At 42.6% G+C, this 14160-nt stretch overlaps 1 long non-coding RNA gene across 1 annotated transcript; it reads left to right on the plus strand.

Moving 5' to 3' along the window:
* The first annotated feature begins 7370 nt into the window (after nucleotides 1-7370).
* Nucleotides 7371-11896, plus strand: LOC116461983 (uncharacterized). Its single transcript, XR_004246221.1, has 3 exons — nucleotides 7371-7545; nucleotides 9891-10043; nucleotides 10851-11896. It is a non-coding gene; the product is annotated as an uncharacterized LOC116461983 (long non-coding RNA).
* The last annotated feature ends 2264 nt before the right edge of the window (nucleotides 11897-14160 follow it).

The raw sequence follows: 14160 nt of genomic DNA on the forward strand, positions 1-14160 counted from the left end.
ATGCACTTGTCACAGAAGGGCCAGAAGAGAGAGTGTAAATGCATCCTGGAGGTCTACTGGGGCATAATGGAAAAAAGCTATTTGGTGTTCACATGCCATGGCAGTGGACCTCTGAGTGTATCATCGTCTGAGTGGGAGGTGTGCAGCCACCAAGAGGCTTGGCCAGACACCAAAGAGGTGTCCTGCCACCTCCCTATCACCACTGTCACACCAACAAGAACAGCGTAGTGAGAAATACACTGAGCCTGGGCCATGTCTCACCACGGTCATGTCTAGGGAAAGAGTCATAGGTGCTCCCGGGCGGTTAAACATAAAAGGGCGGCATTTAGTTCTCACATGTGTTTGAAAAACTATTTGTTCGCTAGATTTGATAATGCAGACAGAGACTTTGCTACTCTAAATTCCTTGTGTGTCTCCAGGCAGACTGTGTTGTACTAAGGAGATTTCCTTCCATGAGAATCACTCACTCAGGGTTATCCTGCAATTGCATGAGGAAATCCCTTTTAAAAGGCATACTTCAGCTGACAAATGCATCCTGAAGAAATGCTGAACTAGATTATCCCACTAGATCAGAGCTTTCCAAACATTTTTGAACATGACCCACAGTCAGAAACACGTTTCACCCTATGAGCTGATACAAACACATCTATATGTAAAAAACTGACACAAAGCACTCAGGACACAAAACCAACTCCTACTTTGTGTAATATATCCTGACAGTTGCACTCTGTTCTGCCCTCTTCTGTTTGATTCTGTTTCCATTTTTTTATGTTTCATTTTTTTAGAGACAGGTCTTGCTCTGTCACCAGGCTGAAGTGCAGTAATCATAGCTCACTGCAGCCTCTGAACTCCCAGCCTGAAGCATCCTCCCACCTCAGTCTCCCCACTATCTGGGACTACAGGTATGCACCAACATAACTAGCTAATTTTTATTTTATTTTATTATTTTTTGTAGAGACAGAGCTTTGCTCTGTTGCCCACACTCATCTCAAACTTCTGGCTTTAAGCTATCCTCCCACTTTGGCTTCCCACAGTGCTAGGATTACAGGGATGAGCCACCATGCCCGGTCTGTTTCCATTTTTTAAAATAGTGGCTGGGACTTTGCTTCCTCTGTGTGAAAGGCTGCTTACCTGTCCTGGGGAAGGATAGGAACAAATTACATGAAGCACACTGACCATTCCTTCACCCTTCAGGCAGCTAACTATGGAGGCAAGACACTAAAGTAATGAAAATGCAAACAGCAACGTACATCAGCCACCTAGAAGGTGTCGCTGGACAATCAGGATGTCACTTTGGGCCAAGCCAGTGCTGGCTCGTTCATTCATTCATTTCCTCTATGTGAATTGGAGCCCTTGAGAAGTAGATGCCAAGGTGGGTCCAACTTTCAAGGATTTTCTTAGGAGAAATGCCCATGCCAGAGAAAACAGGGGAGGAGCTAGGCAAGGCTTGGAGAGTACCAGAGTCAAATGGCAATGCAAGTCTGCCCAAGTAGAGAGAGGGAAGGGAGACTAGACTGCTGCATGCCCTAGACTGCTGTGTCACCTAAAGAAGGTTTGGCAAGGCCGTTACAGAGCCCTTGAGCCAAAGTTGCAATCCAAGAAGTCCCATGTCTCCCAGAAACAGGACTGCCTCAGTATCCCTGCTGTGCTGGGTCATTGGTTGGGAGCAGCAGCACCAGGCAGGCTCCATGCCAGTGTGGAGCTAGGCCGCTCAGCACAGCAGCAGGGCCCTTGACCACCTGTGCTCCCTGTGCTAGGCATGCTGCTGGGTGCGTGCTCATGGCAGCCACCCCTCATCCTTCTCTTCTTCCCTCTCTTGCTCCTTCCTTCAATTAACACTAAATGAGTCTCCAGCCTAAGCCAGCTGTTGGAGCAGAGAATGGAGAGATAGTGGTGAGCCAAACCCACCCCCTGCCTCCAGGAATCTGCAGCCTTGTGGGGACACAAATGTGAAGGAAAAAATTCCACCAGAGGATGAAGAGTGGTCAGTGTGAGAGGCCCAAGTGAAGGGCCTCTCGACAGTGTGAAGTTAAAATAGCAGGGATAGGGGCTCAGAAAATTTCCTGAGCCAATGATGTGGACCTGAGGTCTGAAGGATGAATAAAAGTTTACTGGGTGAAGAGGGGAGGGAAGAGTGTTCCTGGCAGAGGGACCAGCATGTGTCCAGATGATTTCTTGGGATGACAGGAATAAGGGGCTGAAAGAGCTGGGGTAGATTGAGTGAAGCTGGGGAAGTGGGGTGCTGGGAGCGGGCGAGGGAGTGGATAGGGGCTGCAGGATCTGGGAGGCTTCTTGTCACCCACCAGCGGTTTTAATGGAGGTCGACATGATCAGATTTGCGTTTTATGAAGGCCACTCTGCCTGTGGTGTAGAGGATGGGTGGGGGAAAGAGTAGGACCAGGGATACTAGTTGTCCAGGTACCAGGGTAATTAACAATGCAGTTGTTCCTGGGAGAGTGATGAGGGCTTGGACCGGGGTAGAGATGGTGGAAAGGGAAAAAAATGGCAAACTGGGAGAGACTGAAGAGGCTGCATGGATAGAACCCAGGGATGGAGCAAATGTGGGGGTGGGAGGTGACAGGGATGCCTCCACATCTATGACTCACACCAGCCCAAAGCCTCCTCGAAGAACCAGACGTGGGCAGTGAGTGCACAGACAGACGCACTGCCCCACTATGTCCCCTTGTCTTGGGGACAAGAGCGCCTGTGCTGTCACCCCTGGTATCCTTTCACATGTCCTCTCTCTGCCAACCCCAGGATCTCTTGGCATACATTTACCTCAGCCACACTCTTCAGTGCTCTGCATCCAGACTACGCGGAGGCTGCATGTTACAGGAGCCATGCATTCCTGAAGACTTGGAATAAGTCAAGATTTACATAATCCCAGAGACATCCTTCCAAAGCGTGATGGTAACTCTGTTCCATGGCTGGAGTGGTTCCTCTGGGTGCCAGCAGCATAAACCCACCTTTCAACTCAGTCTGCAGCTCAGAAATACTACCTGATTCTAGACAGGCTTTTCAATGTAACAGGTTGAATTATTATGTCTTGTACATAAATTAAGACTTTACATTTTTTATACTGCTATTTATAATGTATATAATGCAAATCCATGTAAACTATGGTTACTTTGGGTTTCTGCTTTCCTGAAGCCTCTACCATCTGCAGACAGCCTCTGATACCTAACAGAGCCAGATGCTTGTACTCATATTTGTCCAAAGTCTTGGACTCCCACTCCAAGCCCTAGCCTGGCCCCTCTCAACTTAGTAAAAATCCGTGATGAGACCCTGAAGAGGAAGCCAGAACTTGCTGGGCAGAACAGACTCAGAAGGCTATTTGGTGGTGGTAGAAATAGAACAGAGCTTTGAAGGATGGGCTAGGCTAGGGGAGACAGAGAAGGGAGAGAGGCTATGGGGGTCAGCCCAGCATGCTTTGGGGCCACTGATTAGGCAGTCTCAGGTATGAGCACAAAGGGTTGCAGTAAATTTTTAGGGAAAATAATATTTCTGCATTCCCTATGTCTAGGGATGTTTCCTTCAGACATCTGTTTTGGCTTCATTAGAAGGGACAGAGATGCTGTTTTCTACGTTTTTGCATTGCCAGAGCTCAGCATAGTGACATATGGTAGAAATGCAATAAAAGTTCATTGAATGATTGAGTGAGTGGGTGAGTGAAAGCATTGCACAGGTTCACAAGATATTTGTCCTACTTAAGTGCTGATTTGTTTTCCAACATTTTATTATGAAAAAATTCAAACCCACTGAAAAATTAAAATCGTGGAGTGATCACACATACATTCTCCACCTAAATTCTAAATTTTACGGCTTATTGTGCAGGCTTTATCATGTATCTAGCCATCAGTTCAACCATCTATCTATCCATCCATTGTATCTTTTTATGCATTGCAAAGTTGCAGACATAAATATGCTTTACCTCTACTCATTTTAGCATGCCCATCATTAACTAGAGTCCAATATTTGTTGGCATTTCTGTTATTCCTTGTCAAAATTAAAAAAATTTAATTATGGCCAAACAGACATAATACCAAACTTACTATCCTAACCATTTTCAAGTGTACAGTTCAGTAGCATTAAAAACATTCGCATTGCTGTGCAAACATCACCACCATCCATCTCTATAACTCTTTCATCTTGCAAAACTGAAGCTCCGTATTCATTAAACAATAACTCCCTCATTCCCCTCTCTTCCTAGCCCCTGGAAACCACCATTTTACTTTTTTGTCTCCGAATTTGACTACTCTACATACTTCATATAAATGGAATAATACAGTGTTTGTCCTTTTGTGATTGGCTTATTTCACTTTGTATGCGCTCCAGGTTCATTCATGTTGTAGCATGTGTCAGAATTCCCTTCCTTTTTAAGGCTAAATAATATTCCATTGTATGTATATATTACACTTTGTTTATCCATTGATCTGTCATTGGCCACAGGGTTGCTTCCACCTTTTGGCTATTGTGAATAATGCTTCTATGGACATGGGTGTACAAGTATCTGTTGAAGTCTCTGTTTTTAATTTTTGGGTATATACGCAGAAGTGGAATTGCTGGATGATATGATAATTCTATTTCTATTTTTTTGAGGAACTTCCATACTGTTTTCCACAATGAATGCACAATTTTACATTACCACCAGTAATGCACGAGTTTAAATTTTTACACTTCTTCCCAACATATTTTTTTTCATACTAGCCATCCTAATGGATGTGAGGTGGTGTCTTAGTACATTTTTATGTTACTAGAAAGGAGTATCTGAGGCTGTGTTCCATGATGAACAGGTCTATGCAAACCTACCCCCAAAGGCCAAGGAAGATGAAAGACCAAAGAAAGAAGCTGACAAATCCAATTGCATAGAACACAATATTTAACAGATATATCAACAGAAGCCATGTTTCGGCAGCCATAAGACAAGATGGTGGATCCCCACACTGTTATCCCCCAGACCCAGGGCTTATATACCATAAGGAATTTGCCTAAGGACAGAGTTTATGGTAAATATGTGAAAATAGATATCTTAGAGGTATTCCCAGAACTGGGGTCAATGAGAAGTCATGGCAGATTAGCATCCAAGGTGGAGCTGCTTTAGCCTTCACAGACTGGGTAATTTATAAAGAAAAGAGGTTTATTGGTTCATGGTTATGAAGGCTGCACAAGAAATATGGTACCAGCATCTGCTTCTGGTGAGAGCTTCAGGCTGCTTCCATTCATGGCAGAAGACGAAGAGAGCCCGTGTGTACAGAGATCACATGGCCAGAGAGGAGGAAAGAGGAATGGGGGGAGGTGTCAGCCTTTTTTGAACAACAGCTCTCATGGGAACTAATAGAGTGAGAACTCACTCATCCCTGTGCCTAGGGAATTAATCTATTTATCAGGAATCTGCCCCCCTGACCCAAACACCTCTCATTAAGCCCTACCACACACTGAGGGTTAAATTTCAACACAACATTTGGAGGGGTCAAATTTCAACATGAGATTTGGAAGTGTCAAACAAGTCAAACTATAGCAGGTGGTATCTCACTGTGGTGTTGATGTGTATTTCCCTAATGATTACTGATGTTGAGCACCTTCTCATGTGCCTTTTGGCCATTTGTGTGTCTTTTTTGGAGAAATGTCTACTCAAAGTCCTTTGCCTCTTTTTGCCTTTTGAGGTAAAATTTACATATAATAAAGTGCACAAATCTTAAGTGTGCCATTAGATGAGTTCTGACAAATGCATCTCAAACTCTGTCGAGGTACAGAACGTTATCATCACCCCAGACAGTTCCTTCAGATTCCTTCTCAGTAATCCACTCCCTCCACCCTCCAGACACAACCACTATCCTGGTTCTTAAAAGTCTGTCATAGATTAGTTTTGCCTGTTATAGAACTTTATGTGGATTCATACAGTATGTGCTCTTTTGCGTCTGGCTTCTTTCACAAGGCATAATGGTTTTGAGATTCACCCATGTTCATTCCTTTTGATCGCTGAGCAGTATTCTTTTGCATGAATAGGCCAGAGTTTCTTTATCCTTTTGTTGATGGACTGGACTGTTTCCAGTTTGGGGTTACAATGAATAAAGCTTTTTAAGAGCTTATGTTTTATTATAACAAAAGCAAAATATCATGAGCTTGAAGGCTTGATAAAAATCTCCCACTAAGCCTAATATCCTTTTGGATAGAAAAATAAACAAATCAATAAGTTCTGCCCTTTGTAGAGGGCTTATAATGTGCCAGGTCATCTGCTGAGAGTTTTCCTTCCATCAGTCATTCCATTTAATCCTCACACCCCCATCTTCTAGATGAGTAAACAACGGTTTACAGCAGGAAACTGACTTGCCCAAACTCTAATAGCCCGTGTGTGGCAGACCCTATTTTGCCTTTTGGGAAGTGCTGTGAGCATCAATAGTTATCCCAAGGCCAAGAAAAGATGAGTATGGTGTTTTGCTTTCTCAGTTATCACACTTTATTACAATACTGATGTCATTTTTAGTTGCCCTCTGTGGTGAGCATTAATTATATTATGGGAAAGGGGAGAGCCAAGTATTGCAACCTTAAAAGTAAAGACCACTCCCTTACTAAGAAATCTTTGGAGACAGCAAGGAATCTTAAAAAATTAATGGTACATGGGCCGGGCACGGTGGCTCACGCCTGTAATCCCAGCACTTTGGGAGGCTGAAGCGGGCGGATCACTAGGCCAGGAGTTCGAGACCAGCCTGGCCAATATGGTGAAACCCCGTCTCTACTAAAATACAAAAAAATTAGCTGGTCGTGGCGGTGTGTGCCTGTAGTCCCAGCTACTCGGGAGGCTGAGGCAGGAGAATTACTCGAACCCAGGAGACGGAGGTTGCAGTGAGCTGAGATCGTGCCACTGACTCCAGCTGGGGCAACAGAGTGAGACTCCATCTCAAAAAAAAAAAAATTAATGGTACATGAAAAAATTTCTATTACAGAATATTAGAAAATAATAAGAGCACCAAAAGATAAGTGCTTGTTGTCCATATGTAAATGTAGATATGACCAAATTGGAAAGTTTTGGCAGAAAACTTGTAGAGGAAGGAAGGAAAGATTTATGGCTAGTGTTTATCTAGTGTCCGCGAAGTGCCAGGAAAGCCCCCTGCTGGATAACTTACATATGTTTAACTCATTCCAGCTTCCCTGCAGCCTCAGCAGCCCTTCTCCCCTTCTTTTTTAGGAATGGAGCTCCTGGCTTTTAGCTAAACTTGTGGTCTCCCAGAAAAAACATTTCTCTCAGCTTCCTTGATGGCTAGGTTTGGCACGTGACTGAATTTGACCAATAGGGTGTCAACTGAAGGGTCGTGTACAACTTCCAGGAAGGGAGTGACCTTAAAGGGGCTTGTGCCTTTCTTTGCCCTTCTGCCTTCCGGATGAACGAAAGCAGAAGCAGTGGCTGGAGCTAGAGCAGCTATTTAGGACTATGAGATGGAAGAAATGTGGTGACAATAGCAGAACAAAAATATAGAAATCCAGGGTACTTGATGACCACGGAGCTGCCATACAAACTCTGGACTGTAATTTCCAGAGATTGTTTATGTGAGAGAGTAATATACTTCTCCTGTTAGGCTACTGTTACTCTGTGTTTTCTGTCAGTTCTGATACAGGAGGCATTGTCATCCCATTTTACAGACGAAGAGATGAAGTCTCAAGTTTCCACAGCTGGTGTGCACTTTAGTTCCTCAAGGACAGTAATGCCCCACCCTTGAGGTTGGTTGACTCACTCAACTCCCAAAGCTGATAATGTTGAGGTGCCAAAAAAAGTGTCCCCTTCAGGCTTCACTCACTGGAGCTATGTCATGTGCCCACAGATACGGAAACATGCCACTAAAAGTTAGCTAACTTTAAGTCAGCTTTCAAAGAACAACAGATCTGGTTTTGTGACTCTGGGAAAATTACCATCCAAGCCTCAGTTTCTTCTTCTGTAAAATGGGAAGGATAGTAAAAGTACCTGTGACAGAGTTGTTGGGAGGACCGAGCAAGATGATGCACAGTGCCTGGCCCTGACCAAATGAACAGTAAATGGGAATTTTTATTATTAGTCCCTGGGCTGGGCTGGAATCAGACCCCCTGGTTATTTCTTTGTCCATATCTTCCTTTCTTCCATTTTGGAGCTTCCCCCCTCCAGCCTCTGTCCCCAGACAAGATTAAACAAATGTCCCTTTTCTCCTTGCAGACTGTGCTCCCCAGGCCGCCCTCAGCTCTGTCCACACAAGTCCCTCCTATGATCAGCTGCACCCTAGGCTCAGCTGGAAAACAAAACATGCACTGCATGGTTGCCACATCCTAGCCATGGGCCTCAGTTTTCAAGCTCCAGGCAGTTTTAGCAAGAAAACTGATGTTCCTAAAACCAGGACTGCATTTCTTATATTTCCACTGCTGATTCTCAAAAAATGTTGGCACAAACAAACCCAAACCATGAGGCAGCAAAATTAGTCTTCAAAGCCCTCCTGTAAGTTAAACGCCCTCTCAAAGGTACCTGCAGAGTCCACATTCAGGTCCCTGTGGGGCCGTCCTCTGTGGGTCTGCTTTGAGCTTTGAGCAGAGGAGGCTCCAGCACAACGCATCTGTCTGGGTGTGATTCTCCAGCCTCTGTTGTCTGTCAAATGAATCCTTCCTATATGATAATGAATACTGCACAGATTAATGCAGTGGATCCCCACCCATAGACCAGGAGGCTCTTTTGGGGAGACAGAGAGGTTTTGCGAGATAATCTTCAAACCCGTCGATAAGCTTATTGTCCATGGACCAATCTCTTCTGTCTCCCACAGGGTTCTGCCACTGTATTTCAAATGTATATATATAGATATATAGTCATTGTGATGAATGAAATACTTCATTAAAAAGAATTATGTAAGATTAGATAATCAATAGACACTAAATACACACCTACTATCCTGCTAGGTTTAACCAACTCCTAGCTTAATGCCATTCAACAAGAACTTCCTAGAAATAGTCCCATAGCTAGTGACCCTCATGGAGCTTCAGACAACAAAAACAAGTCAGGGAATGAATACTTGGAGGCCACCAGAGCATTTGGCCACCTTCAAACCACACTGAGATGGAAGTTTGGCTTGTGTGCAGTCCAGCTGAGAACTGGACTAAGAACTGAGAAACAGCAACCCAAACCCTTGTGCCCACAGAACACAGCATGACCACCTCCTCCACTTCCCTAGTGTGGGAAGGAGTGTCAGGACCCATGTGCGTCAAGCACCCAGTGCCCAGCAATCACAACCACAGGCAGCAGGGAGATGAGGCAGAAAGGGTGAGGGATGTAGCAGTGGGAATGTGTGTGGGCAGGAAAGCTACTCACCCGCTTGTTTCAGCTACAGTTATCTAACTGCAAGCCACAGAAATCCACTCTGGGCAACCTAAGCCAGAAAGGAAGATAAACTGAAGAACCAGAACTCAGAAAGGGAAGAAGTGGGATTGTGGTAGAAGAAACTTTGAGGGAGAGATTAATCTTTTCCAAACATTTTCTATCCGCCTGTTACTTAATCAATATTGGGTTCTTTGGGAAGAAGGTACGACTGGCCAGGGGAGAGCAGGATACCATCAGTGGTGGCTTCCTGGCATCTGTTCACCAACACGGGGGAAGAAAGTACATCCCTCAAAGAAAGCCAGGATGCTGGCCCCAGAAAAAGGGGGAAGGATGCTGAGCATGGAGCAGACAGAGACGTCTCTTCTCTCTCTGGGACTGCGTCTTTTCATCTGTAAAATGGGAACAACTGTGGCTACATTGTGAAAATGTAATGAGATAACACAGAGCACAGTGTGGCTTATGGGAAGTGCCTAATATGTAATAATTTTAAATAATTTTAGCTAAATAATTTTAGCTTACCATCTTAATTTTTGATTCAGCTCTATCTGAACTTTTTCTCCAGAGAATGAAGATACTGTCATTACCTCTGCAAAGAATGCATCCTAGCACAGATCAAAGATCTTGCAAGTCCAACCACACACCATTTTACAGTTCTGAACCTCGACTTAGGAAAGCAGTGGATCTTTATACAGTTGACACATCCCTTCCCTCCAGGGTAATAAAAAATAAGCCTAGTTTTGCATAAGTCCTTTTCTGTAGGCTGGGGCTCTGAAGGAAGTGAACCCCATGGCCAATCCATCTGAAGTCAAGGTTAATAGGGCTATTACACTAAAGATGTGGTATTAAAGATCTCCCTCTGGCACCGTGTTCTTTATGATGCATGGCCAATTGCCCACTAAGGAAGATATTGCAACCAGAGCAATTTTATTCCAAAAGCATATCATTTTGTTTTTATTCCCACTGACAAGCACATACCTCTTTAAAAAAAAAAAAGTGACTATTGGTCAAAGTTACATTTTTCCCATACATTTTTCAACTTTTGGGATTGTATATTCCAGGCTGGATATGGGCACTAACCAGGCGCTTCCTGATGGATGGGCTTGGCTGTTTTCTCCATGGTTTCTTGGCTCAAATTTTTGCCAACTTACATATTTTTGCTTAGTTTTGACATCTTTCCATCAAACCAGATGTTTCTGTTTCTTTGCAATGTCAGTTTTTCCCCATCAAAAGCATGAAATTTTACCAATTATTTACTGATAGAGTTATTGAAAGATGAAGTTATTGAAAGATGGCAAGTTACAAGTTTCAAAATCCATCTCTGGTTCATTTGTTTGAAATAATTGACTATATGATATGGTAGATATCAATTATATGATAAACCTTTCAGGGGTTTTTTAAATGTTAAAAATAAAGTGATAATGCTGGCCTTAGCATATTAATGATTTTGGTTTTCCTCATAAGAACAATGAGAAGACATTAATCTTTGGCAGAGGATAAAGTGGCCAGATTTGTGTTTTAACAGATCTCTGTGGCTATTGAAAATGGACTGGAGAAGATGAGTGGGAGTGAGAAGAGGGTAACAGAATCAGACAAAAACCTGTCATGTTACTATGAGCAGAAGATGAGGCAGCCTGGACCAAGATGGTGGCAGAGAGAAGAAAATTGCTTGAGAGAATTGATTAAACTAGTTGGTTAGCACAGACAGAGCTGAATTAAAAATTAGGATGGTAAGCTAAGTAATTTTACACACAAAAAGGCAGAGTTGCATTCATAATTAGTCTCTCCTTCAGACTGAATATTACAGCCAAAATATAGCCATTGGTGTTGCAATCACTTCCTTTGGGTTTGTATCCAAGGTCAAGAATGTCAGCATCCAAAGACCCAAATTCTTAATGTTTTTAGTTGATAAAGTTTATTCAAGGTAGACAGCCTGTGTTGAATAACTTAGTCTTCCACAAATTTCAAGAAAAATCCATTGTCCCTCTTCTCCACCACAGACACACTTTAGTTGAACATTAAGCATATTTATTAAAGAAACATTCTCCTTGTGTTTTTTCTCCCAAGATGGATGGTGTTCTTACTCAGAGTTATAAGTATCAGAATAAAAATGCCCATGAGGTTGAATTGTATGATGTTATAGTAAAGTGAGATAAACATTCTCAGAAACATGATTGTGACTTAAAAAAAAAAAAAAACCAACAAACCACTTTCTGTAGAGGAATTATGCTTTGGGGACAGAAACTTTCTTTTATAATTTTTACAGCTGCATGCAGATAAAGTATATTAAAAAGGCATAATACATCAAGGACCATTATGAAAACATGGCTACACTTTAAGAGAACACAGACTTTTTCCAGATCCATCTTAAATCTCAGGAATTCTAGATCGAGACAGGCATGAATGCTCCTGTTGCTAAAATCACTCTGATTTCCTTCTTGTTAAACACTTCACTCAGCAACATTATAGATTAGCACCAAAAAAATTGTTTGTAGGTGAAAAACTGTTCGGAAAAGGACATCTTATTAGGCAGGCTATCTATTTACAAATAAAAGCCGGTTCTGGCTCTCCTGAATGAAAAGAAGAGTAATTTCTGGGGCTTACTAACTTGATTTTAGGCTGCAGGGTCCCAGAACAAGGGATGTCCTGAAAAGGGCCATGTTGCAGTAACTACTCGATCCAAGCTTCTCATCAGTCTGAGATGTACCATGGCCACTGCTTGCCCCGTGTCTACAGGATTCAGAGTCTTCAGGGAAAGTTGGGCGCAAATGGTAGAGTCCTCTTCCCTGGCTGTGTTCCCACCTTCCAAAGCCCCACATAATGGAAAATCCCTCAAGAGGAGGCAGTCACAGAGGGAAGTGGAGGCCAGGCAGCCTGCGAATGATCAATGTGGTACAGGGCTCCTGTCCCCTCTATGGCCACCTCTCAAGTTGTTCTTTCCTAGGTTCCTTATTAAATGTGATAGATTTATCCAAAACAGTTATGAATTCAGATCCTACCAATCTGATATTACAAGAGCTCACATAGGGGAAGGAATGGAGTATAATAGTAATGCTGACAAAGAAAAAGAAAGTTTTTAACAAAAGGTATCAACAAAATGGTAGATTGTTTAACTACTTAATTAACTGTTTGGGGACCCTGATGAATTTAATGATAGTCAAACCACCTAAGCAGGTGAGCTACTGAGGCTGAAATTTTGGCTTTCTCTCTCTCTCTTTTTTTTTTTTTTTTTAAATTGACAGGGTCTGGCTCTGTCATCCAGGCTGGAGTACAGTGGCACGATCATGGCTCACTGCAGCCTCCAAATCTTGGGCTCCAGCAATCCTCTGGTCTCAGCCTCTCCAATATTCAGGACTACAGGTGCATGCCACCATGCCTGGCAAATTTTTTTAATTTTTAATTTTTGCAGAGACAGGGGCTTACTATGTTACCCTGGCTGGTCTCAAACTACTAGCCTCAAGTTATCTTTCCACCACAGCCTCGCAAAGTACTGGGATTACAGGCATGAGCCACTGTGTCTGGCCTTTCTTTATCTGTCAAAATTTAGCCTCTAAGTGGTAGCCCTTAAAATGTATTTCTAAACTGCTTGTGAACAATTGTTTGATTTTTTTTAAAAAAAGGAAGAAGAAACCCGATTATTCAGACCTTGCACTAATTCAGGCTTTCTTTCCTACCAACAAGCGCCTTTTAAGATAGTCCCTTGAGTCATCAGCATCTTCATCAATGCTTCAACAAGAAAGACTACTTACACAACATTTTTCAAAATATTTTCATGGTTATTATCTTATCCAGTTTCTAGCACTATAAGGTATACAAGATGGAAACATTATTTCCATTTTACAGACCAGGATCCTGACACCAACACCATAGTAATTTACCCCAAGTAAGTTCCAAGTACCCAGTGTTCTTTTCTTATACTTCCCATGGGCCCTTGTTGCTATGTTTTTCTTTCTTTCATAACCCACCCCTTATTACTGCTCCAGAAGCAAATCCAAAATCTATAACAATGAAAGAAATCAACGCCAAGCTTATTCACCAACAAGTGCTTACTGAGCACTGCTATATCGTTTGGGAAGAGGCTAACCTGCTGTAACAAAGAGACCCTAAGTACTGTGGCTCAAACAAATTAGAAGTTTGTTTCTTTCACACAGTAGTCCAGACCCAACAGTCCAGAGGTCTTGGGAAGTTCGGGGAGGTCAATACAGGGACCCAGGTTTGTTTTAGTTTGTTTTTGCTGCTCTACCATCTTCTAAAGCAGAGATTCCCAAGTTTTTTCAGTTCACAGCTCCCCTAGTATCTCAGTAATTCTTTTCATGGCAACTACAGGTCAAAAGAAATACCCAGAAAATTTGCTTATGAATTAGTCAGGTCCAAATAATTTAAAAATTATTTATGTCCTGAAAACATAGTCGCCACTTCGGGAAAAAATAACACAGACAGACTGAAATAAAAATACATTTACTTTATTTTTAAATGATCACAATTTCTTAATAATGGGAGGTGTGTGCCTGTTGGGCACTGAACAATTACTCAAACCTTGGACTCAGATTGGATACTGCCATTGTCATTTTCTATTTCACATTGACTTTTTCACAATGCGTTATTTTTTTTTTATCATAGCAACCATCTGAAACTCAGATACTAGGCAAAACCATCAAAACTAGTGGCTTTGCACAGTATCTGACAGATGCTAACGAGTTTCCTTCAAAAATCTAAATTATCTTGCAGCATTCCTATGTGTTCACTGAGGCTCCTCAGAGAGCCTCAGCACATAGCTTGAGAAGCATGGTGGTACAAGTCGCCATGCTATGCCTAGATATGGCTCTGCTGGAGGA

This window comes from Hylobates moloch, unplaced genomic scaffold (genome assembly GCF_009828535.3).
Source record: "Hylobates moloch isolate HMO894 unplaced genomic scaffold, HMol_V3 SCAFFOLD_22, whole genome shotgun sequence".
NCBI lineage: Eukaryota > Metazoa > Chordata > Mammalia > Primates > Hylobatidae > Hylobates > Hylobates moloch.